Source organism: Hippopotamus amphibius, chromosome 8 (assembly GCF_030028045.1).
Source record: "Hippopotamus amphibius kiboko isolate mHipAmp2 chromosome 8, mHipAmp2.hap2, whole genome shotgun sequence".
Lineage (NCBI taxonomy): Eukaryota > Metazoa > Chordata > Mammalia > Artiodactyla > Hippopotamidae > Hippopotamus > Hippopotamus amphibius.
Window position 1 is genome coordinate 26,435,832 of NC_080193.1, and position 19,624 is coordinate 26,455,455.

A 19,624-nucleotide genomic window follows, 5' to 3' on the forward strand; every position below is an offset into this window, starting at 1 on the left:
GGGTTGGGGGGGTCTTAGTTTCTGCAGAACAACTCAAGGGAATGTATCAGATTGTTATGTGTATTCCTTCAGGAGGGACCAGGACTCTGCTTTATCACTGAACTGTTGTTTAAGCCATCACTACTTTTCTTGCTTGACTGCTTTTCCTTTGCTTCCAGTTCCCTCACTTCCCTAGTTAGTAACTGCTTGGGTCTGCTCTTTGGAATTCAGGGGAGGCCTAGAAGACTAAAGCCTTATCAACAAACAAGAAATGGGGGACACAGGGGAGATTTTGTATCTGGGAGGACCCTTCAGGATCCTGCTTGGTTTCAACCCACCCTTTTCTTTGATGCTTCTCAATCTTGAGAGAAACAGGGGGCAGGACAAGAAAGGGAATTAAATTTTTTATACAGAAGTAAATCATAAACTCAGCAGGGGAGCTCACTTTTAGGCGGACTAGGTTTAGGGAATGACAAGACTGCAAGACTCACCCCCGCTCTCCACATTAAATAACCAGGCGGCTGGAGAAGATGCATCCAGGAGATTTTATGGTTAGGGGCTGGGGAATTACAGCTGTGTTTTATGAGGGAGACTGCATTTCTGCACCCAGTTGGTGGAGGATGGACCTGGGCTGTTCACCTTGTTTCATCCTGAGCCCCTGTGTGCATGCTGTGCACCTGCTCAGGCCTTGAACCATCCCTCAGACCAGCTGGGCTCATTTCTGCACTTTCTGGACATCCGCATGGACATTTCTTTCCCATCACTCAGGTTCTCAGCACAAATGTCTCTCCCTCAGGGAGCCCCCCGATCCTCTGTCACCTCCCAGTTACCCCCTCCTCACGCTGCATTTTCTACGGAGCACGTCTGACTTCCTAGGCCTCCAAGCTCCTGGAATTCATGTCAGCAGAGCCTGGCCCTATGGGGACAGCAGGTATGAGTGTATGTTGGGGGCTGGGGGGACCTGCCTGAGCCCAGAGCCCTGAGCAGGGAGGGGCCAGAATAAATGCCTGCCTAGCCCTCCTCATTCCCTCTGTTCTCCTGCTGGCACCTCGATGTCCAAACACTACAGAGGCAGAGGGTGGGGAGCCCCGGGGATGCTGTCCATGAAGATCAGAGTCAGCCTCTCAGCGCAGGATAGAGGGGGGGTGTGGGAGTCGAATGGAGGGAAGAATGCAGAGTCCAAGGCAGAGGGGTTGGGGTATCTCCTCCCCTCCCTCCTCCTGCACCCAGTCTCCTGTGCCCCTGCATTCCCCTCCTGGACCCCAAAGACCCCGGAGCTGGGCCCTCTGCAAATCAGCTGCATGAAATCATGAAACCAGGCTTCATCCGTGGGGCATCTTTGCCACCGTCACCTCTGCCTGCCTCCTGTCCCCTGCTCCTCCCCAGGTCGGGGGACAGCTGTCCCTTTGTCTGACGACCCCACAGAGGCTGATGCAGGTTCTCATGCACCAGGCGCCTGAGTATCCAGGACCTGCCCCACAAGTCGGGGCCCTCAGAGCCTGAGAAATGCAGTCCCCTCCCCTCCCTCCCCTTTCATTGGAAAATTAAAACCACTACAATAATTTCTTTTAGAAATTAATATTCATTAAAAATCTAATAATGTGAATTTATGGTTGCATTTGAGGGCAAATTAAAGGAATAAATTATCCGTAAATCTTTAAATGTGTTGTCCTTAAACAGAAATATCTCCAGCTTGATTTCCATGCTTCCTTCTGAATTATTTAAGTTAACTTTACTCAGTTATTAGGAAATACTCTTAATTTTAACAATTCTAGCATCCTTTTTTATTTATATTAAATTTTTATGCAAAACACATGAATTTAATGGTCTGCTGAAAGTTTAGGAAACTCTAGGCAAATCATACTTTCAAGCAAATTTGAATGATGGAGCAAAGTTCTGACATAAATCATCACCTCTGACAGAGGGCAGAATCACAACCACTTCATCCCCAGCTTGGGGGGCTCCATGGAACTCCAAGTGGGCCCAGCCTAGTTGGGGGTCTCTATGGGTTCAAGCCTTGGATCACTCAGGGAGTTCTCCTAGGGTACCAGTAGGGGGTGTTTGGGGCTGAATCCTGGGTTTCTAATGGGGTCAGAGCATCGAACTTAAGTCTTGTCTGCAAAATGCAAGCCAGCCCCCTCCTCCAGGCAGAGGCTGTCATGAGCAGCGCTGGGTAGGAGGCAGGTGGGGAGCACTTTGCACCCCCTGGAGAGTGAGTTCCTTGGATGCCAAGCCCAAGAGCACCTTTAGGGTCCAGGTCACTACTGGCCTGGGGCTCCGTCAGGTGCGCCATGGTGTTCTGGGAACCTCACCCGACACAGAGCCCCTCCCCCAGGCTCCCCACCCCTGATGGCACTAATCACAGGCAAGAGAAAACCTGGCCTGGTCACTGAGCCCAGACACTTTCTCCCTCCAACTAACGCTTCCCCTGGAGACCCTGTGGTCTCTCTCACGCCCAGCAGCCGCAGCAAAGCCTGTCTCCTCCTGTTTGCTCCAGGGATATGCTATCTGAGGGGCCGGTCCTCCAAAGCTCTGCCCCGAGCTGAGGAGATTCTGGACAGTGCAGAGGAGCCCTCTGCCCATCCCACAAGCAGACAGTCCTGGGGGTGATCCTTGCTGATTTCATTGGTTAAAATTAAGAAAACACGTATGTGCAGGGCACATACACTGTGGCGGGTCCAGACCCCTGCAGTAAAGTGAATGCAGCAACACAGTGAGTCATGCAAACTTTTTGGTTTCCCAGTGCATACAAAAGTTATGTTTACACTTTACTGCAGTCTATTACGTGTGCAATAGCACTGTGTCTGAAAAACCAATATACATACCTTAATTACAAATTCTCTATTGCTAGAATATGCTAGGCATCGTTTGAGCCTTCAGCGAGATATAATCGTTTTGCTGGTGGAGAGTCCTGCGTTAATGTTAGTGGCTTCTGACTGATTAAGGTAGTGGTGGTTGAAGTTTGGGGTGGCCTGGCAGTCTTTTAAATAAGACAGCAATGAAGTTGGCCACATTAATTGACTCCTCCTGTCACGAATGATTTCTCTGCAGCATGCAGTGCTGTTTGATAACATTTTACCCATGGTGGAACTTCATTAAAAACTGGAGTCATTCCTTTCAAACCCTGTGGCTGCTTTATCAACTAACCTTTTGTGATACGTAATTACCAAAACGTGCTGCAGAGACATGAAGGGAGCAAATGCTGTTGGAATCACAGGGCCCCATAGACTTGCTGGAGGCAGGGTTGCAACAAACTTTCAACTAGTAAAAGCCACAGCATCTGTGAAGTGCAGTAAAATGAGGTATGTCTGTATCTGCAGTAGCAAATGACAGGAAACCCCGGCAGATCCACCAGCATGCACAGGTGAGCTGAAGAATGTCCTTCTATGCAGCTCTAAATCGGAAGGAGGAAAAATAAATATTTCTACAAAATGAGCTCCAGGAACTTCTGTTAAATAATATAGTATTGTTAATTATGTTTCTGTTGTTAAAAAGGAGCAACTAGGGCATCATTAGACACTAATGATAAGAGGGAGAGAGGGGAGGGGGACCGAGGGAGCCGTACGTCTTTGGATGGACGCTGGGTTATGACTTTCCCTTTAGTACCCTGCTATTATTTTATGTAATAAAAATCAAAAGGCAAAGCCCTTTAAAAATAATGAAGCAAATGAAGCTAAATGCACACCAAGGTGATGGCGTAACCTCTCACAGGAGCATGACTGCAGGGGAAAGAGAGGGGCTCAGGGGACCCCAGTCCTACCCAGCTGCTTTCTCTGGCCTTGTGGGGCGTGGGGGGACGTGCGGGGGGGGGGAGGTAAGAATAAGGCATGATGCTATGGACAAAATTATTCTCTCAAACCTCATGATGGAGAAGAAGGCATTCTAGACTGGCCCTGCCCCTCACTCACCTCCAACCCAGGACAAACACCTAACCTGTCTGCACATCAAAACCTCTCTTCCCCACCTCCACTCTGGGAATGAGGCTGGGATGAGATGAAGGGTTTGAAATAGCTTTGTAAGCATCTCAAGGCTGCCGGATTGTATGGGCCTGCCACATTCCTGCTGGAGGACAGGGAAGGACTAGTGGGATGTGTCATAAAAATAAAAAGACAGAAATGCACTGAACTGCATCCTGGTACGTACTGTCTAGAAACCAGTGTTTTCAGAGGACCTGGCAGCCAGCCTCACGGAACACTCAGTCCATAGAGAGTTGACTCCTTGGGATCAAATCCCACTGACTCTCAGTTTATAGCCAGATGACAGCGAGGCTGAGGGGACAGAGGACATGTCCCCCCTTTTGTGCCCTCTGCTGACATCACTGTGACCAGCAGAGAGTGGGATCTGGGATCACTTCCTGTGGGAACCTGGGGGACCCAGCACAGTATCCCCCACCTGGGTGGATGGATCTGCTCCTGGCGGGGCTGCAGAGCTGTGTTGGGGCCCTGCCTAGGACTGGGCGTGTCCGGCCGTCTCTGCATCTCTGCCCACGGGCCCAGCATCACTCGCAGGGTCAGCTTCCGGAGCAGGGGCCCTACTCCCACCTGACACCTGTGAAACCAAGGGTAATACTCACATCTGTTTCACATGTCTCCTCTGATAAGGTCGTCTACAAAACACCTGCATGTCCTCCAAGCTACACGTAACCTAAACGATAAGATGTTTGCCAGAGTTGTTTTCCAGGATCTTGGAGTCAACTTCATCTAGTTCGAGCTGAGCCCAGGCCAGCCATCCTCAGCCCTCACCCCAGCCCAGCTCTGCAGACAGCACTGCCACATTCTCCATCCCCAGGGCTCCTGCCTGTCCTGCATCTTGTCTCCTCCAGCAGAGCCCCTGCACACACACACCACCCCGCAGCTGCCTGCTCTGGCCCCAGAGCAGGTAGGTGTCCCAGGACTCCTGCTCTAGCTGCTGCCTCTCCCCGCAGCCTTCCCCCCACTTCCCTCCTGCAGCCTCTGGGGCAGAACAAACAACTCCACCACCCCCTCAAATCAGGTGTCAAGGTCCCTTTGACAGCACAGATAGGAGCCATTAGAGGAGAAAGGAGATTCTGCCAGTTGCTGTGTTTGCGTTTTGCATGTTCCTAGCCTCCAACTGCTGCATTGACACTTATGTTGCAGGAAAGGGCTGAATCCTCACCTGCAACCTGGTGAGGCTCTGCTGCTCCCTGATGTGGATGCCACAGGTGCTGGGGTTTAGGGAGCCAATCACCTTGTGATTCCAACCTCAGGCTGGAAAAGCAGGAGGCCCGCTTTACACTCTTGAAACCTCTGAGCCTCTCTCCACAAAGGAGTTCCATTATTTCTTCCTGGGATTCAAACTCCTCCTTCTGCAGCTCAAACCTGCAGTTACAGCCACAGAGCAGGAAACACACCCACCCTTCATCCCTGGGCTCAGCTCAGGTGGCACACAGATCAGGGTTTGAAGGGCCCCTGGGAGGCTCAGACCACCCTCAAGGCTGCATTTCCTGCAAAGCCACTCACCTGGTGACTCATGCAGGTGTGAACAGTGGATGAAACCTGCTTCCTACCCCACAGCCAGCCCTGAGTGCACCAGGGGGAACAGAGGACAGGGAGCTGCGGGACCCCAGGGGTCCTCTCACTACTGGGGAAGGAGCAGGTTCAAACTCCATTCTCTGGAGACACATCAGCTCCATCTCTCAGGCAGAGAAATGGTCTGAGGATGGAAGCAAGGGCCCCATCAACCTTTCAGTTGGTCCTGGGGCCCCGGGCTGTTGCACCCCTCAAGGCCTTGGGCTCAGACCCCCAAGCAGCTCTTCTGTGTTCTCACCTGGGGGGTCCTCACCTGAGCAGTCCTTACCTGAGAGTCCTCACCTGGGGGGCCCTCAGAGGCCTTGACTGTCAGAAGGTGCCTGAAGCCCTCCTGGCTGTGTCTGCAGTGCAGGGAGGGGTGTGTCTAAGACCATCTTAATAGGGAAAGGAGAGGGAGATGTAGACATCTTAGGGGAGAGTGAAGGATTCTAAGGAAAGATGATGGGGCCCTTGGAAGAATGGATGGGAGTTAGGATAGATTGTGACAAGCTTTGTCTGGATGTGGTGTCTCCTCTCCTGTGACAAGAGCCAACCTTCCCCATTGGTGAACCTTCCAGTAGGAGATCTGTGATAGCAGTTCCTGGGAGGACCTGACTTTAGGCAGATAAGGGAGTTCAGAGAAAGCCACCCCTGCATTTGCTGACAGCTCCAAATATTCATACCAAAATGCATATGCAGGGTGGTGTGTGCTGCTGTCCTTCAGTGATGTAAGAGATTATGTCTGAAATGGGTTCACAGCCCCAGGAAAGGGTCCTGGTCTCACCCAGGAAACCTGCCTTTGAGTCTGTCTCCAAAATCTGGGTCTGGGAAGGAGAACACAGGTCCCACATCTCAGTGACTGGACAGGGATTGTCTTTGGATGTCTTTGTGAATGGATGCCTGTCTGGGACAGTCACATGGAGCAGGCTGCCAAGAACATGCTCAGGCCTGATGGGAGAACTGGGCTCAGGTCAAAGAGCCTCCCCGGCAACTCAACTTGGATCAGTGTCCTGCAGGGATTCTTGCTCAGGAATCGGGGCCTCAACCCCCCTGGGGGCTGGGACCATGCACCCTGCAGTCAGCCTGGAGAGCTGGCTTCCAGCTCTGTGATGCCCCTTCCCTCACCAGTCCTAGGAAGGAAGCCCTCTCCTCCTCCTCCTCCCTCTCCTCCAGCATTTGCCCATGTGGATTTCTGAGCCACATTTCTGGATGACCTTCTCTGTGTTCCCAGAGTTTACAGGAACTGGACTGAAGCTAGAGGTCTCCCGGCAGCACATCTGTGTTTGGTAGTCCAAACACGGGTGTGCTGTCAGGCCAAGTGATTTATCACAGGGGGCACAGGCAGCTCCACCAGGGATCCTGTTCTGCTCTGACTCTGAAGTCTTCTTGCAGGAAGGACACTGAACTCCCTAACGAGAGCCGTGACTGTGACAAGGCTATTAAATGCTCCAGCTAATGTGACAACGTGAGGAAAAGTACGCTGTTGCTCACTGTCCCACTGCCTAGATGTTCCCACCATAAGATGCTGGTGCCACCTGCTGCTCAGCACACAGGCATGAAAACAGGGCACATGTGTGACGCAGCTTTGCAAAATTCTATGGAAATTGTTTGAGACGATGACAATTGCGACATCCTTCTTAGCAAAAGACGAAAATCAAACAATTTAGTGATGAGTTTTGTTCATTATTCAAGGAAACAACTCTTGGATGGGGGATGCAGTGCCTCACAAGCAGTGTAGTGCTCTTCCCGAAGGATTTGAGGCAAGACTGAGTTTTATAGAACGTTAGAAACAGCCACGTGGAAGCGAGACATGATTGGCTGGGGTTGCTTATCTGACCTTGTTTAGAAAGATCAAGGTAATGGAAATAAGGAGAGAGCCCAGAGCTGGCTTGGCCTTTGGGGATTGGCTGACTGCATGTAGGGGCCAGCCCTTAGTATCCTTGGATATGAAGGGCCAACAGTATTACACCATTTTTCATATGGGACTTGAGCATCCAAGGATTTTGGTATCTGCTGGGGTCTTGGACCTAATCCCTATGGATACCAAGTGATGACTATACTGCATTTCTGGTCAAGCAGACATTTATAGGAACATGAAAGTTGGGTTTGCTGACATGGTAATTTGATGAGTGACATTTTCACATTTGAGGTACGAGGAAGCCATTTTGGCTTCTTTATGCTAACTGGAGTTAACTTGAACTTCATACTAACTAGAACAGCTATTTGTGGACTATTAAACATGCATTGTACCAGTTCTTTAGCCATTAAAGAGTAGAATGCATTAAAAAACACAAAATGGAGTAACTGTGGTTCAGGCATCCAGAATGGAGCTGGGTGACCATTGCGGAGGTGGATTCAGACACATTCCTGCATCACGGAAAACTTGAGTTTTCTAAACTCCATTAGACTCAAGGACACCCCAGCCATTCTCTAAACAGTCTGTTAGCAGCTGCCAGCTGCAACCGTATGGTCTCAAGATTATTTTATGGTCTCTTCCCTGTAACCATGCAACCATTTCAGACCCCAACCAATCCTCGCTTAACAAGCACCTTTCCTTCTTGCCAGCTCCAATCCTAATCATGGACAAACAATTTAGGTAATTTTGCATTTATTTTTTTGCCTTTATTAGCCTCCCTCATTTTGTAGTAAGGTGGAATACAATTCCTTTGCTTCTTTAATCTGTGTCTCCCAGTCATCAATTTGGCTCAAATAAAACTCTTTTCTGTTCCTATTATAGTTTGGTTACTGATTATTTGCATCAACATTGCTTGGTGTAGTTGGCAAGATATCAGAAAAACCCAGCTGGAGTCACCTAGAGTCTACTTTGAACTGGCCCTACATTTTCTAAGTAAACAGGACTTAGTGGGGAATTCTAAGCAGGAAAAGCCTAGAAGACTCTACCATGATTTCCTCAGCCGGGACCTAGGGTGAATATCTAGGCAGAGACCTAAAGGGGATTCTCAGCAGGAAAGGCCTAGAAAGAAATTTGGAGTGAACTGGGTTGGCTGACATCTTTTTTTAACATTTGGATTAAAATTGGAAATCTGCATATTCTACAGTAAATTGAAACTGAAAGAAAACAGGAAATTGTGCTTCTAAAGCCTACCGGCTCCAAGAAAGGCAGCCGCCCACTGGAACCCCAGCTGGCTTCACATACAACTGATATAAAGCCAATACTTGAAATTACCTAGCTAGCCCTAATTGGCCATTTTGGGGCCATTTTGACCTTCCCAAACTGGTTTTTGCAAACACAGTAGAGAAAACTAGCTTGATAAAACACCTTTTTAAAGTTCTGACCCTGAGACAACAAAAGTATTCCTAGGAGAAATATAGAAAGTATAACTCTTATCATGTCCTTGAGATATAAACAGCCCACATCACTTGAGACTGTTACAGCTTTGGCTCAATGAGTAGAACCTCAAACTGAATAAAAATAAGGAAAAAGAGGACTTTTAAAACTCAAGCAAGACTATTAAAAAGAAATTGAGCTAAGTTCTTAAAATGAACACTTTGGTTTATATCCAGAGAGGAGTGATTGTGTAACCAAATATATTCAAATATTAAATCCTTAATGCCACCTTGTAGAAAGAAGATGCCAACAGAACCAGCTCGAGAGCCTCCATTGCTACCTGAACACTCTCTGTTTACTCTTTCATGTGTCCTATAGTCATCTGGATTCAAGAATGACTAACACTAGTAGTATCTGTGTTTTAAACAAACAAATAAAAAAGCATTATTTGTGAGCTATGATGTAGATGGCATGAATAAAACAGTACATGTATAACAGTTAAACTTCACACAATAAATTATCTTAAAAAACAAAAAAAGAGAGAGCACTTTTTGAAGCATGATTTTTGAATCTAAAATAAACCAACTCCAGTTTGTTACAAAAAAAAGAAAATTCAAGCAAGAAAACTATGAGATCTCTGTCTGTGTCTATCTGGGTGTAGGTTGGCCTATGCATACACTATAAATATGGTATGTCTCTACTTCCGGATGGTATTATCAGAGTCAATTTGTAAAAGAGCTCTATTTAATTGATTTAAAAGTAAATACTTACAAATCGAATATTTCTAAATGTAACAAAAACTAACCCCAATTTTTAAAGGATTGCATTATTTAGGATAAATCTTTAATGAAAGAAAACAAGTTTAAGTTTTTGTTCTATTAAAGTAGACATGTCTTTAGAGTCATCAACATTAAATAACTTTTATTGTACCGAGGTTTACCAAAAGCCAATAAGTTCATGTTATCTCTGTTACAAAATGTGTGAACAAGAAAATTAACTTAATATGATTATATTTTCATAAGTAATAAAATAGAGATCAATGGGATAAAAGTTTTTAGGTAAACTCTTTAAGAATAATTATGTTTTAAGGTACGTGTACTTAAAATAGTTTCTTCAGATTTTGGTACCTTGTTACTTTGGAGTTTTGCTAAATAAAGTTTAATGATGGGAATTGATTGAATGTCTAGATCATTTTAAAATAAGATAGAATACTGAAACCATTGCTAAAGAAGCCAATATTTACCTACTTTGGGCCTCTTGTTACAGAGAGATTAAATATATTTGAAACTTTAATAAATATACTTTGTGCTATACTGAGAGATTGTATGATGAAGTGGCATATGTTTACAGAAATTAAGATAAGAGAAGACTGTATATGCAGAGTAGGATATGTTATTGGTAAGAGAAAGTACAAGGGTGAGTCAAAAATCATCCGCACTCTGGCTGTAGAATTTATTTTAATCAACTTTTAGAAAAGACAAATACATCATTTTTTACATAATCTCCTTGTTTTTCAATACACTTTGTCCATCTGTCAACAAGTTTTTGTATTCCCTTATTAACAAATGTTTTAGGCTGAGCTGTGAGCCACTTCTTCACTTCTTCATCAGAAGTGAATCTTCCTCTTCAAAAACTCTCATTTGTACTTTCTATTCAGACAGTCCTCTTGCCACCAGCACCTCCCTCCAAGGCAGGCTAGGATCTATTAAACAGTTATTCATTCACTCATTTACCAATTTAAATTTTGGGGGGGAAGGGGACCTAGCAATCTGTTTTATTTTATTTTTTTAATTTTTAATTCATTTTTTGGCATACAATAAACTGCATATATTTAGAGTGTAAAAAAAAAAAAAAAGAAGTGAATCTTCCTCCTCTTAGGGCTGCTTTCAGGGGACCAAACAGGTGAAAGTCCAATGGAGCAAGATCAGGACTATAGGGAGGATGGTTTAACACCTCAAAATGAAGTTTTTGCAGAGTGTCAACAGTGCAGGCAGAAGTGTGAGGACGTGCATTGTCCTGCAAGATCACAACACCCCTGGATAGCAGTCCTCTGTGTTTAACCTGAAGTTGAGTCTTCAGCTCTTCAATAAGTATCTCTATCCATTCAAACACACTTCTTCATGACTAAACACTTTCTCCATACTGTGCACAAAGTCTTCGATAAGTAACGGCACCAGGTACACCCTCAGATCACAAAAAAATGAATCACTGCACACTGCTCTTCTTTCATGCAAATCACAAGTAGGGCATCCATTTTTGCTCACACCACAGTTACAAATGAACTGATGTAACATTCACACCTGCACAGCATTGACTGGGGAGACAGTAGCCTTGAACAGAAAGTGCTGATAAGACACTGTGAACAACAGAAATTTTACTATAACAGGAGTGCGGATAATTTCTGACTCACCCTCATATAAAGAATGGAGATATTTTTTGTTAAGGAAAAAGAAAGTGATTTTGCTCTGAATCTGGTTTCTTTCCAAATGGGAAAGAAAACAAGGGACAAACTACTATGGACACAAAAAGTTGTGGAAGGTTTGTGGGAAAGGAACCCTGTGAAAACAGTTTTGTGTGTGGTCAGGACTGGCTAAGATTAGATTGAATTTGAGTGAATAAATTTTAATATTAAAGATAAGTTGGTTCTTCAATATTAAAGAAAACTTTGGTTTTCTCTCTGTCAAATATTTATTGGAATATTGATCTGCCTTTGATATCAGGTTATAAGTTTTAATACAAATTGTAAATTAAAAAATTACCTTTTAAGTAATTTATTGTAACTTTCTGTATTTGCCTTTGAAATCTTTTGTCACTTTAAGGGAATGGCTAAACACTTTCACAGTGACCTATAATCCTATTTGACCAACTGTTTTAAAATCTTTTGATATTTTTCAATTTCCTCGAAATTCAAATTCTAAATAAAGTCTTTTGGCTTACAACTAGTTTTGAGGTGTTTTATGGAGAAATTAACATAATTAGGCACTTTGTCAATGGGAAGCATCATCAAATAAAAAAGTAAAGGTAAACCTTCCTTATGCTGTGTTTGTATAATTATGTATTATGAGTGTTCAAGAAATTACCTGAAATTCCTAGAAGTCTTACATATACTGACATAAATTCTTATCTGTCATCAAAATTGAGGCTTACACTAAAGGGACTGAACCCAGGTATCAGGGAAATACCCTAGCTGACTTCCACACAAAGGCAACAACAACAGAATCAGCAAAGATTGTGGCACATGTAGCTAAAGTCCATTCTGCCCCTATAAAACATTAACCTCTGATTGTCAGACTTTGGCCATCCTGACATCCTTGTAAAATGGCAATCGTCTGCTCCTGAATCAGAGAAATTGAGATGGGTGAACAATAGCTGTGAATTAAACAGGGCGATGGGAAACCCAAAACAGTCACTTGGCTCTTCTGGGCTCCCTGGCAAATCTCACTTTTGTTTGGTGGGTTAATGCCTTCCTTTGCTGCAAGACTGATGCCTCCAGAATGACAGAGAACCTGTTAGGAAATGTGTTTTCCACTTGGGGTATACCTTCGATAATCTTCAGTGATCAAGGTACCCACTTTACTGGGCAAAGCATACAAGCCTTAAGAAAAACCTTGCAAACTTCTTGCAATTACCACTGTCACTATCACCCTCCATCATCATGCAAGGTCAACAAAACTGATAGAGAAACGGGACTCAAGCAGAACAGGGATTAATTACATGGAATTAAGTGAATTGATGAACATGATTATGATTTTATGACTTTTTGTCTGAAATATTCCTGGCTTTTAATCTTTGTTTTCCAGGTGTAAGGGAACGTCTCCCCCTTAGGCTAATTACGACTCAGAGCAATTTGGTAAGTTCTATCTTTGTAATCAGAATGAAAACACTTACCTTTTCTCTCTGATCCCTCCAGAACTCTTCATGAGTCTTCTTATTTTCATGGCAATGTAGTTACTTGCATGAGTTCAATACAAATCTGTTCTCCTTATAATAGGACACAATTGGAAATACTGTAACTGAAAGTGGGGTCCAGCTGCTCAGTTGCTCACAAGCCAGTAAAGAGGCCAGGTTGTTGGAAAGGAAAGTTTGGTTTATTTTGGATGCCAGCAATGGCGGGGCAGGGCAGACGCCTGTCCAAAGGCCAACTCCCCCCACCCCATGACAATCAAGGGGTAACAGCTTTTATAGACAAAAGACAGGGACTACATGCAGCAACAGCACAGGCACCTCTGGCAGTCATCTCGAAATCAGTCATCAGTGGTCTGACCAGCGTCATCTTGATTGTTTTCAGTACAGTTAGTCTTCAGTTCCAGGGTTGGTTTGCTTCCATTTCTTTGAGGCCAGGTCTCGGAATTGTGGCAGTTTATGTCATGGCTACAGTCTGGTCATCATGTGGTTAACGTCTTCCACCCTGGTGGGGGTTTCAGTATCTACAAGACAGCTCACAGGACATGACTCAGAATGTTCTCTATAGACCTGGAGAAGGAACTAAAGTTCTTGACCTTACTTAATGACTAAATCATTATTATTTGGTCTCCTTTGACTGTTTTCCTTCGTTTCTGCATTTTCTCACTTCTCTGATTAAACGTATCCTTTGGCTAATGTTTTTCCACAGATAAAAGGCAGGCTGAGAACATTGGTGGGGGGGGAGGGGGCAAGGACCATAGGGTCCTGCTCCGTTTCAATATTGGTTGTATTACCATGGCTTTGACTGAAATGTCACGTGCAGAAGAATACACAAAATCAGATGTGACCAGACAGCTTTAAGGAATTAAGATGGACTCTATGGAGCCACAAAGGCCCTTGGGAAAAACAACCTGGTACCTCACTTACAGGGTTCCCAGCAGCCTTACCAGCTGAATAAGAAAGACCACTTTCTGGCAGGTGCAGGAACCTCAAGACATTTTGGACCTTGAGAAGAGAGGAACCCCCACTCTGTTATTGGCCAAATGAGGAAATGGGACCCAGAGGTGTGTTCCTGGGAACCAGGCAAAGGGGCCCCGTGTTTCAGTTCCCAGACAAAGCCCAGGCTGCATTCATGTCTGGGCTGATGGGGGTCCAACATCATCTTTCCTCGGGCTTCCCTGGGAAGGGTGATGGTTAGGACTCTGCCCCTCAGGAAGACACGGGGAAACTGAGGCCAGTGGAAACATGGTTCCCTAAGACCACTCGGGCAGGTGGGACCCAGACCAGAACCCAGGATGCTGGGCTTTCTGAGGGAGAAAGAGCGTGAGGAGATTTGATCAGGATGAAACGTGATTTCTATTCCAATGTGTTGAAAAGTAGCAGCTTGGCTGGCTTCACAGGCTCTGTATTCATTCACTCACTCATTCATTCTCTGTCTCTCCTCTCCTCTCTCACTGCTGGAAAAGCAGCTTGTCTCCCTGCAGTCACAAAACCATCCGGGGGTGGAGCCCATGGGGCACATTTCCTCCTGTGGAGCCACCCCTGCCTGAGCCAGCTCACAGTCCAGAGGAAAGCACAGTGGGGGATGCAGTCCCGGTATTTGTGGCTTTGGGACCATTGCCAGGTTAGCCACGTGTCTTTATGAGGAGACACCCAGCCCTCAGCAGCTCTTGGAATCAGTGCTGAGCTAAGCTCAGCCTTCTGCTCAGTGATGAGCTCAAATCATCCTGCTTAATGCACAGAAGCAGGGCATGCCAGGCGGGTCCCCCCTGAAATCTACTGGGGCTCAGTCACGTTGTTCCTCTGCAGAAGCATCCTTCCGGACACAGAGCATGGGTTAGAGGCTATTGCTGACCCTGCACGGGGGTGTGTGAGACTGGGCCACAGGCTGTCCAAGCTTGGAGAGTCTTCCACAGCAAACCCAGTCACTATTAGAGGAACTGCCTGGAGGATAGATCTGGGATTTCCAGACACTGTGATAAGCTGAGACTCAACTTGAGAACGATCACTACTCCCTTGGTGACAGAGCTGTAAACTCCCCCGAGCATCAGGGCCACCTGTTCACAGACTCTTGGTGTTTCTCCCATCTTTTATGCTGAAGCTGCACAGATTGGTCTCTCCGTTTCCAGCTCCCCAGAGGTGCTTCCCCAGTGGCAGCAGCATTAGGAGCAGCTGGCCTGTTTTCAAAGGAGTAGGTTTGTCCACCATCCACATAGGGGGCTGATGTCTGGGCCTGAGGTCGACTCATGCCTAGAGATATAGTCTGGTTAGTGATGAGGTGGGACCATGAATGAGGTGCCACTGAGTCACGATGCTAGTGAGGAAAACTAGGAGCTCTGTGGGTGACACACTGCCCTTCTCAGGTCATAGTTGGGGTGGTAATTCTGGAGGAGGGGCACATGGCTTCCCATTGGCATGGGGAAGTCACTCGTGCCCTTTTATTCTTTCATTTAAAATATTGATGGAATGACTTGCAGAGCCCGGTACCCTGCTGGGCTCTATGACGGCTTCCCCAACCTCTTCCTAGTCCTATTACAGCAGAGCTTGGAAGAGATCAAAAGATGCTTTTTTCACCTAAGCGCTGGTGATGCAACCAGACAAAAGGTTATCAATCAGAATAGCATCTTCTTGTAGCATCTATAAGGATGCCATAGCCACTGCCTTAGATTTTATTGTCCATCCGACAAGCCAGTCAATAAATGTTGTTGAGCACCTACTGTATACTAGGCCCTAGGCTAGTTATGGTCCTTGAGAAGATTGTAGTCCAACAGGGAGAGAGTCATGAAAATACAATGAATTGTCAGAGCTCCTGGTTTCAGGCAACAGAAACACAATTTCAAATGCCAGAGGTCAAGGGGGCATGTGATGGTCAAGGACAGTGAGGAAGGGTTCTGAACTAGTTGTTCTCTGTGTCCCCGAAGTTCCACCCTTCACCCTTCCCTGCCCTGATCTGTCCAGGAAAACTGGGTCCAACTCTGCCTCAAAACACTTCCTCACCTTCTGGTTGGGTTCAGGGGGGAGTTGGCAGGAGATAGAGGGTGTGAGGAGGGAGGAGTTGGGGTGTTTCTCCTGCTTCTGTCCTGCTGGCCTGTGGCTCTGGCAGAGGCTGTATTTCTCTAAGGCCACAGATCCTGCCCATGGCAACAGCTCTCTCTGGCTTCCAGAAATGTTGCTTCCTTGTTATTCATACAATCCCAGGTATAGACTTCTCACTTTTGCTACTCCCTGGGGTGCTTCAGCATCCCTGTGGATCCCCTTCACCTGAGTGCACCTCTGAGGATAACTCCAGGCAAAGCTTTGTTCAGTTATCCATACTGGGCGTGCCATCTGGTCCCACCTGGACCGTACCTGACTCAGGTGTGCCAACAACACTGCAGGAGGCAGATGGTGTGAGCTTCAGGAGCAGCGGGAACCAGCTTGAATGTACTGGGTCCCCTTCACTCCTGCGCTGAACGTCTTCTCTCCTGTGGGCATCAGCTTCTCCAGGCGGCAGGAAACACAGTCCACAGCCTCAGGGCCTCTTCTTGTGAAGCCTCAGCCACTGGAGAACGACACCAATTGGAAAAATCAGTGGAAAGGATTCCAGTTGCTTTGGCATCAGTCAGGTGACCATGTGTGGATAAATGAACAGCGGCCATGAGGGTGGGCTCTTGTGTCCACAGTGAGATGCTCATAGAACACAGCAAAGTACATGACTGGGAGTTCCTCAAGGACAAGGACCATGCCACAGTCACCTTCGTATCCTTAGTGCCAGGCATTGAGTGGGAGTTAATAAATGTTTAAGGAGGGAGGGAGGGATTATGGAGAGAAGCACCTGGTGAAAGAACAAGGGCTTCTATCCCAGCTCGACATAGGCTTCACTTGGTAGATGATGCCTGAATTGAGTCTTATTTTTATAAGTGAAGGTTATCCATGCAGAATAACAGAATGAGAAAAGGGATCAGAATTCCAGGAGAGGGAAAAGAATGAATACAGACCTGGAGGAAAACCGAATGAACATGGTTAAATTTTGCTGCAGAATGAAGGGATTTTGTAGCAAAGCTAGAAAGTAAAGTTCTCAAGGATGTGGAAGCCACATGTAAGATGTACAGATGAGGGCGGACTTTCTCCTGAGAGGAGGGAGGAGGGAAGGCAGGGAAGGATCACTTTGGCCTTGGTCAGTGCCAGGGTCTGGGTGATGGGCCTGAGAGCAGAAATAGAGCACTGTGGGGAGAGTGATGGGACTCAGTGACAATCCCCCAGTCAATGTCAGGGCGGCATCCTCACAGCCCCAAGGCAGAGAGCAGGACCCCAGACCCTGCCTGCCTGGGCATCACTCCAGGCTCTGATGCTTAGAGTTAAGACCTTGGACAAGTCACTGGGGTGCGGAGAAGCAGCTGATGGCTGTGGGTGAGGTGGTGCTGAGCAGCCCCGTCTCCAGCCTCCCTGGATTCCATGGAGGGGGCCGCAGGGTCAGCTGGCCGCTGCTCCCCCAGGTCCGCTAGTGATGTGGTGGGGTGTACCTCGGTCCAGCTGGACCTTCTCCCTAGGAAGGGGAGGTTCCTGAAATGGGATGTGGACGCTCCTGTCCTGGACCCCTGAAGGCCTGACCTGGACAGTGGGAGTGACTGGACCCTGCAGCTCCCCTCCCTGACTGAGTGACCTGCAGGGAGTCCACACTATGGAGACCTGGATGTCTATACAGAGCCCTGAGTTTTCTTCTTATTATCAATTTTAACTGGAGTATGGTTGCCTTACAATGTTGTGTTAGCCTCCACTGCACAGCAGAATGAGTCAGCCATACACATAGATATACTCCCCCACCTTTTGGACTTCCCTCCCATGTAGGTCACTACAGGGCATTAGGTACAATTTCCTGTGCTACACAGTATGTTCCCAGCAGTTGTCTGTTTTATACATAGTATCAATAATGTATACAGAGCCCTGAGTTCTTTAAACAGGGCACTGGGCGGCCGAGCAATGTTGGCCGCAATGTTGGCCGGGAGAACCAGGCCACGGGACCCAGGAGGAGATGACCCCAGGAGAGCAGCCTCCTTGCGTGGTGTCAGCTAAGGTGGGGCACCTTCCTGAATGTGCTCCTGGGTCACCTGCTTGCCCTGCGTAAGGTCCAGGTGCCCGGGAACACACACCCTCATGGAGGTGGTACCGCAAGCTCCAGGATTCCTTACGGAGAGACAAAGGGGTCCTTTGATGATACCATCCGTGTCAACACTTGGCTCAGAGCTTCTGCTAGAAACCTTCAACTTAAAGGAGAGTTTGACGGCTGGGACAGCAAGTGCTATATTAGGAAGCCCAGGAAAAGTGAGTTCTATGACAACTCAGTGCCACATCAGCTGCCCACAGGGACGTGGCCCTACATCTGCCCCGTAAGAAATGCCATGCTTCTGTTGGGGATGGCTGCAGAACCACAGGTCGCCCCACGACTTGCTGGGGCCTGGAGCTCCGACTTCCATGGAAGCTGTTACGTGATGTGCACAGGGGATGCAGACCCAGGGGAAGAGACCTCGTCTGGGACCTTCTAGCACCCTCCTTACTGCAGAGAGCTGGGGAAACCACCACCTGAGCTGATATGCCCCAGCCTGGCAGTCCTTGGACCCTCTCTGGGCCTCTCTGGAGGTCTTTGCCCCAGAAAGCTCAGGTGGTCCAGTCTGAAGTGCCTCCATCCCGGACCCAATAGCAGGGGCTCCTAGGAGATCACTGAGTGCTTGTTAGCATTGATGTGTGAGCCAGCCTGACAATGCTGCCTCTCTGTCTTCTCACTTTTCCAAAGAAAGGACCAGCAGTTACTGACTCTCAGGCTGCAATTTCTCGTCTCCTTTCAAATGGCATTCCTTAAGTGCATAATTAGAAGCAGACCTGGGTGTTTACTTTCTAGATCATCATCCCAGATTTGGGCACAGGTACAAATCTGTGTATCTGGGCTTCCCAGGGTCCTTTCAGGAGCTATCTCTCAAGGACAGACTCAGGTGTCTGCAGCAAAAATGTTGGTGCTCATTCAGAAAGCTGAAGCAGATGTCTGAGTGTGAAAACACATCATTGCATTCCTGGACTGTATCGTTGAGACAGTTTTATCTGACACTCAGGTGGACAATTGTTCCTAGAAGTTAAAGGCGAGTTAGAGGCTATTGTGCCTGTAAATTACCCATAAATAGAGAGAGATTTGACCTCCCACAGTAGTCAGCACTGACTACTGAGTGTGCAGATATGGGGAATGCTCATTTTTAACTGTCTCGGCAGCACAAGAGTCAGACCAGCTCTGTATTCCAAAGCTCCTTTCTGATGGCAGCTTCCCTGCATGGAGTCTGGGTCTGGTGCACATTGAGAAGCGGCGTCCTGTGTCTGGCTGATTAGATCTCCATGAGTGTCTGGACCCAGCATCCTGTCTGCTCCACTATAAGCATCACCAGGTGGTGTCAGAGATCCTGGAAGGGAAAGGCTTTTTGAGGGAATGGTGGGTTTGGATTTACATTGAGAGGGAGGACCGTTGACACATGGCTCTTGTGAAATGCATTAAGTAGCTTGTCATTGTGACAAATAATAAAAGCAATGACTGTTAAGGAGAGTCCAGCAGCACAAAAGCTATTTAAAATATCATCAAACATTCCCTGTGGGCACCCCTGGCTGCCGTGGCATAAACGTTTTAAAAAGCAATTTGCCTCTCCCTTCTGTATGGAACTGGCTGTTACCTTTCTGTTTTCAAATTTTAAATTTGTATCATCCAATTACTTATGGAGCTCATGGACCTGAAATTCTGTTTGTTTGAAATCATCTATCTGAGTTCTCTTCCTAATCTTGCCGGTGATCACCTGCACCCGGCTGAACTCACTCTCTGAAGTTCTGCCACACTCATCTATTTATTTCTTTAGCCATGCCATTTATTGTATTTTATTAATGAATTTATTATTTATTTTATTTAAAAATTTTT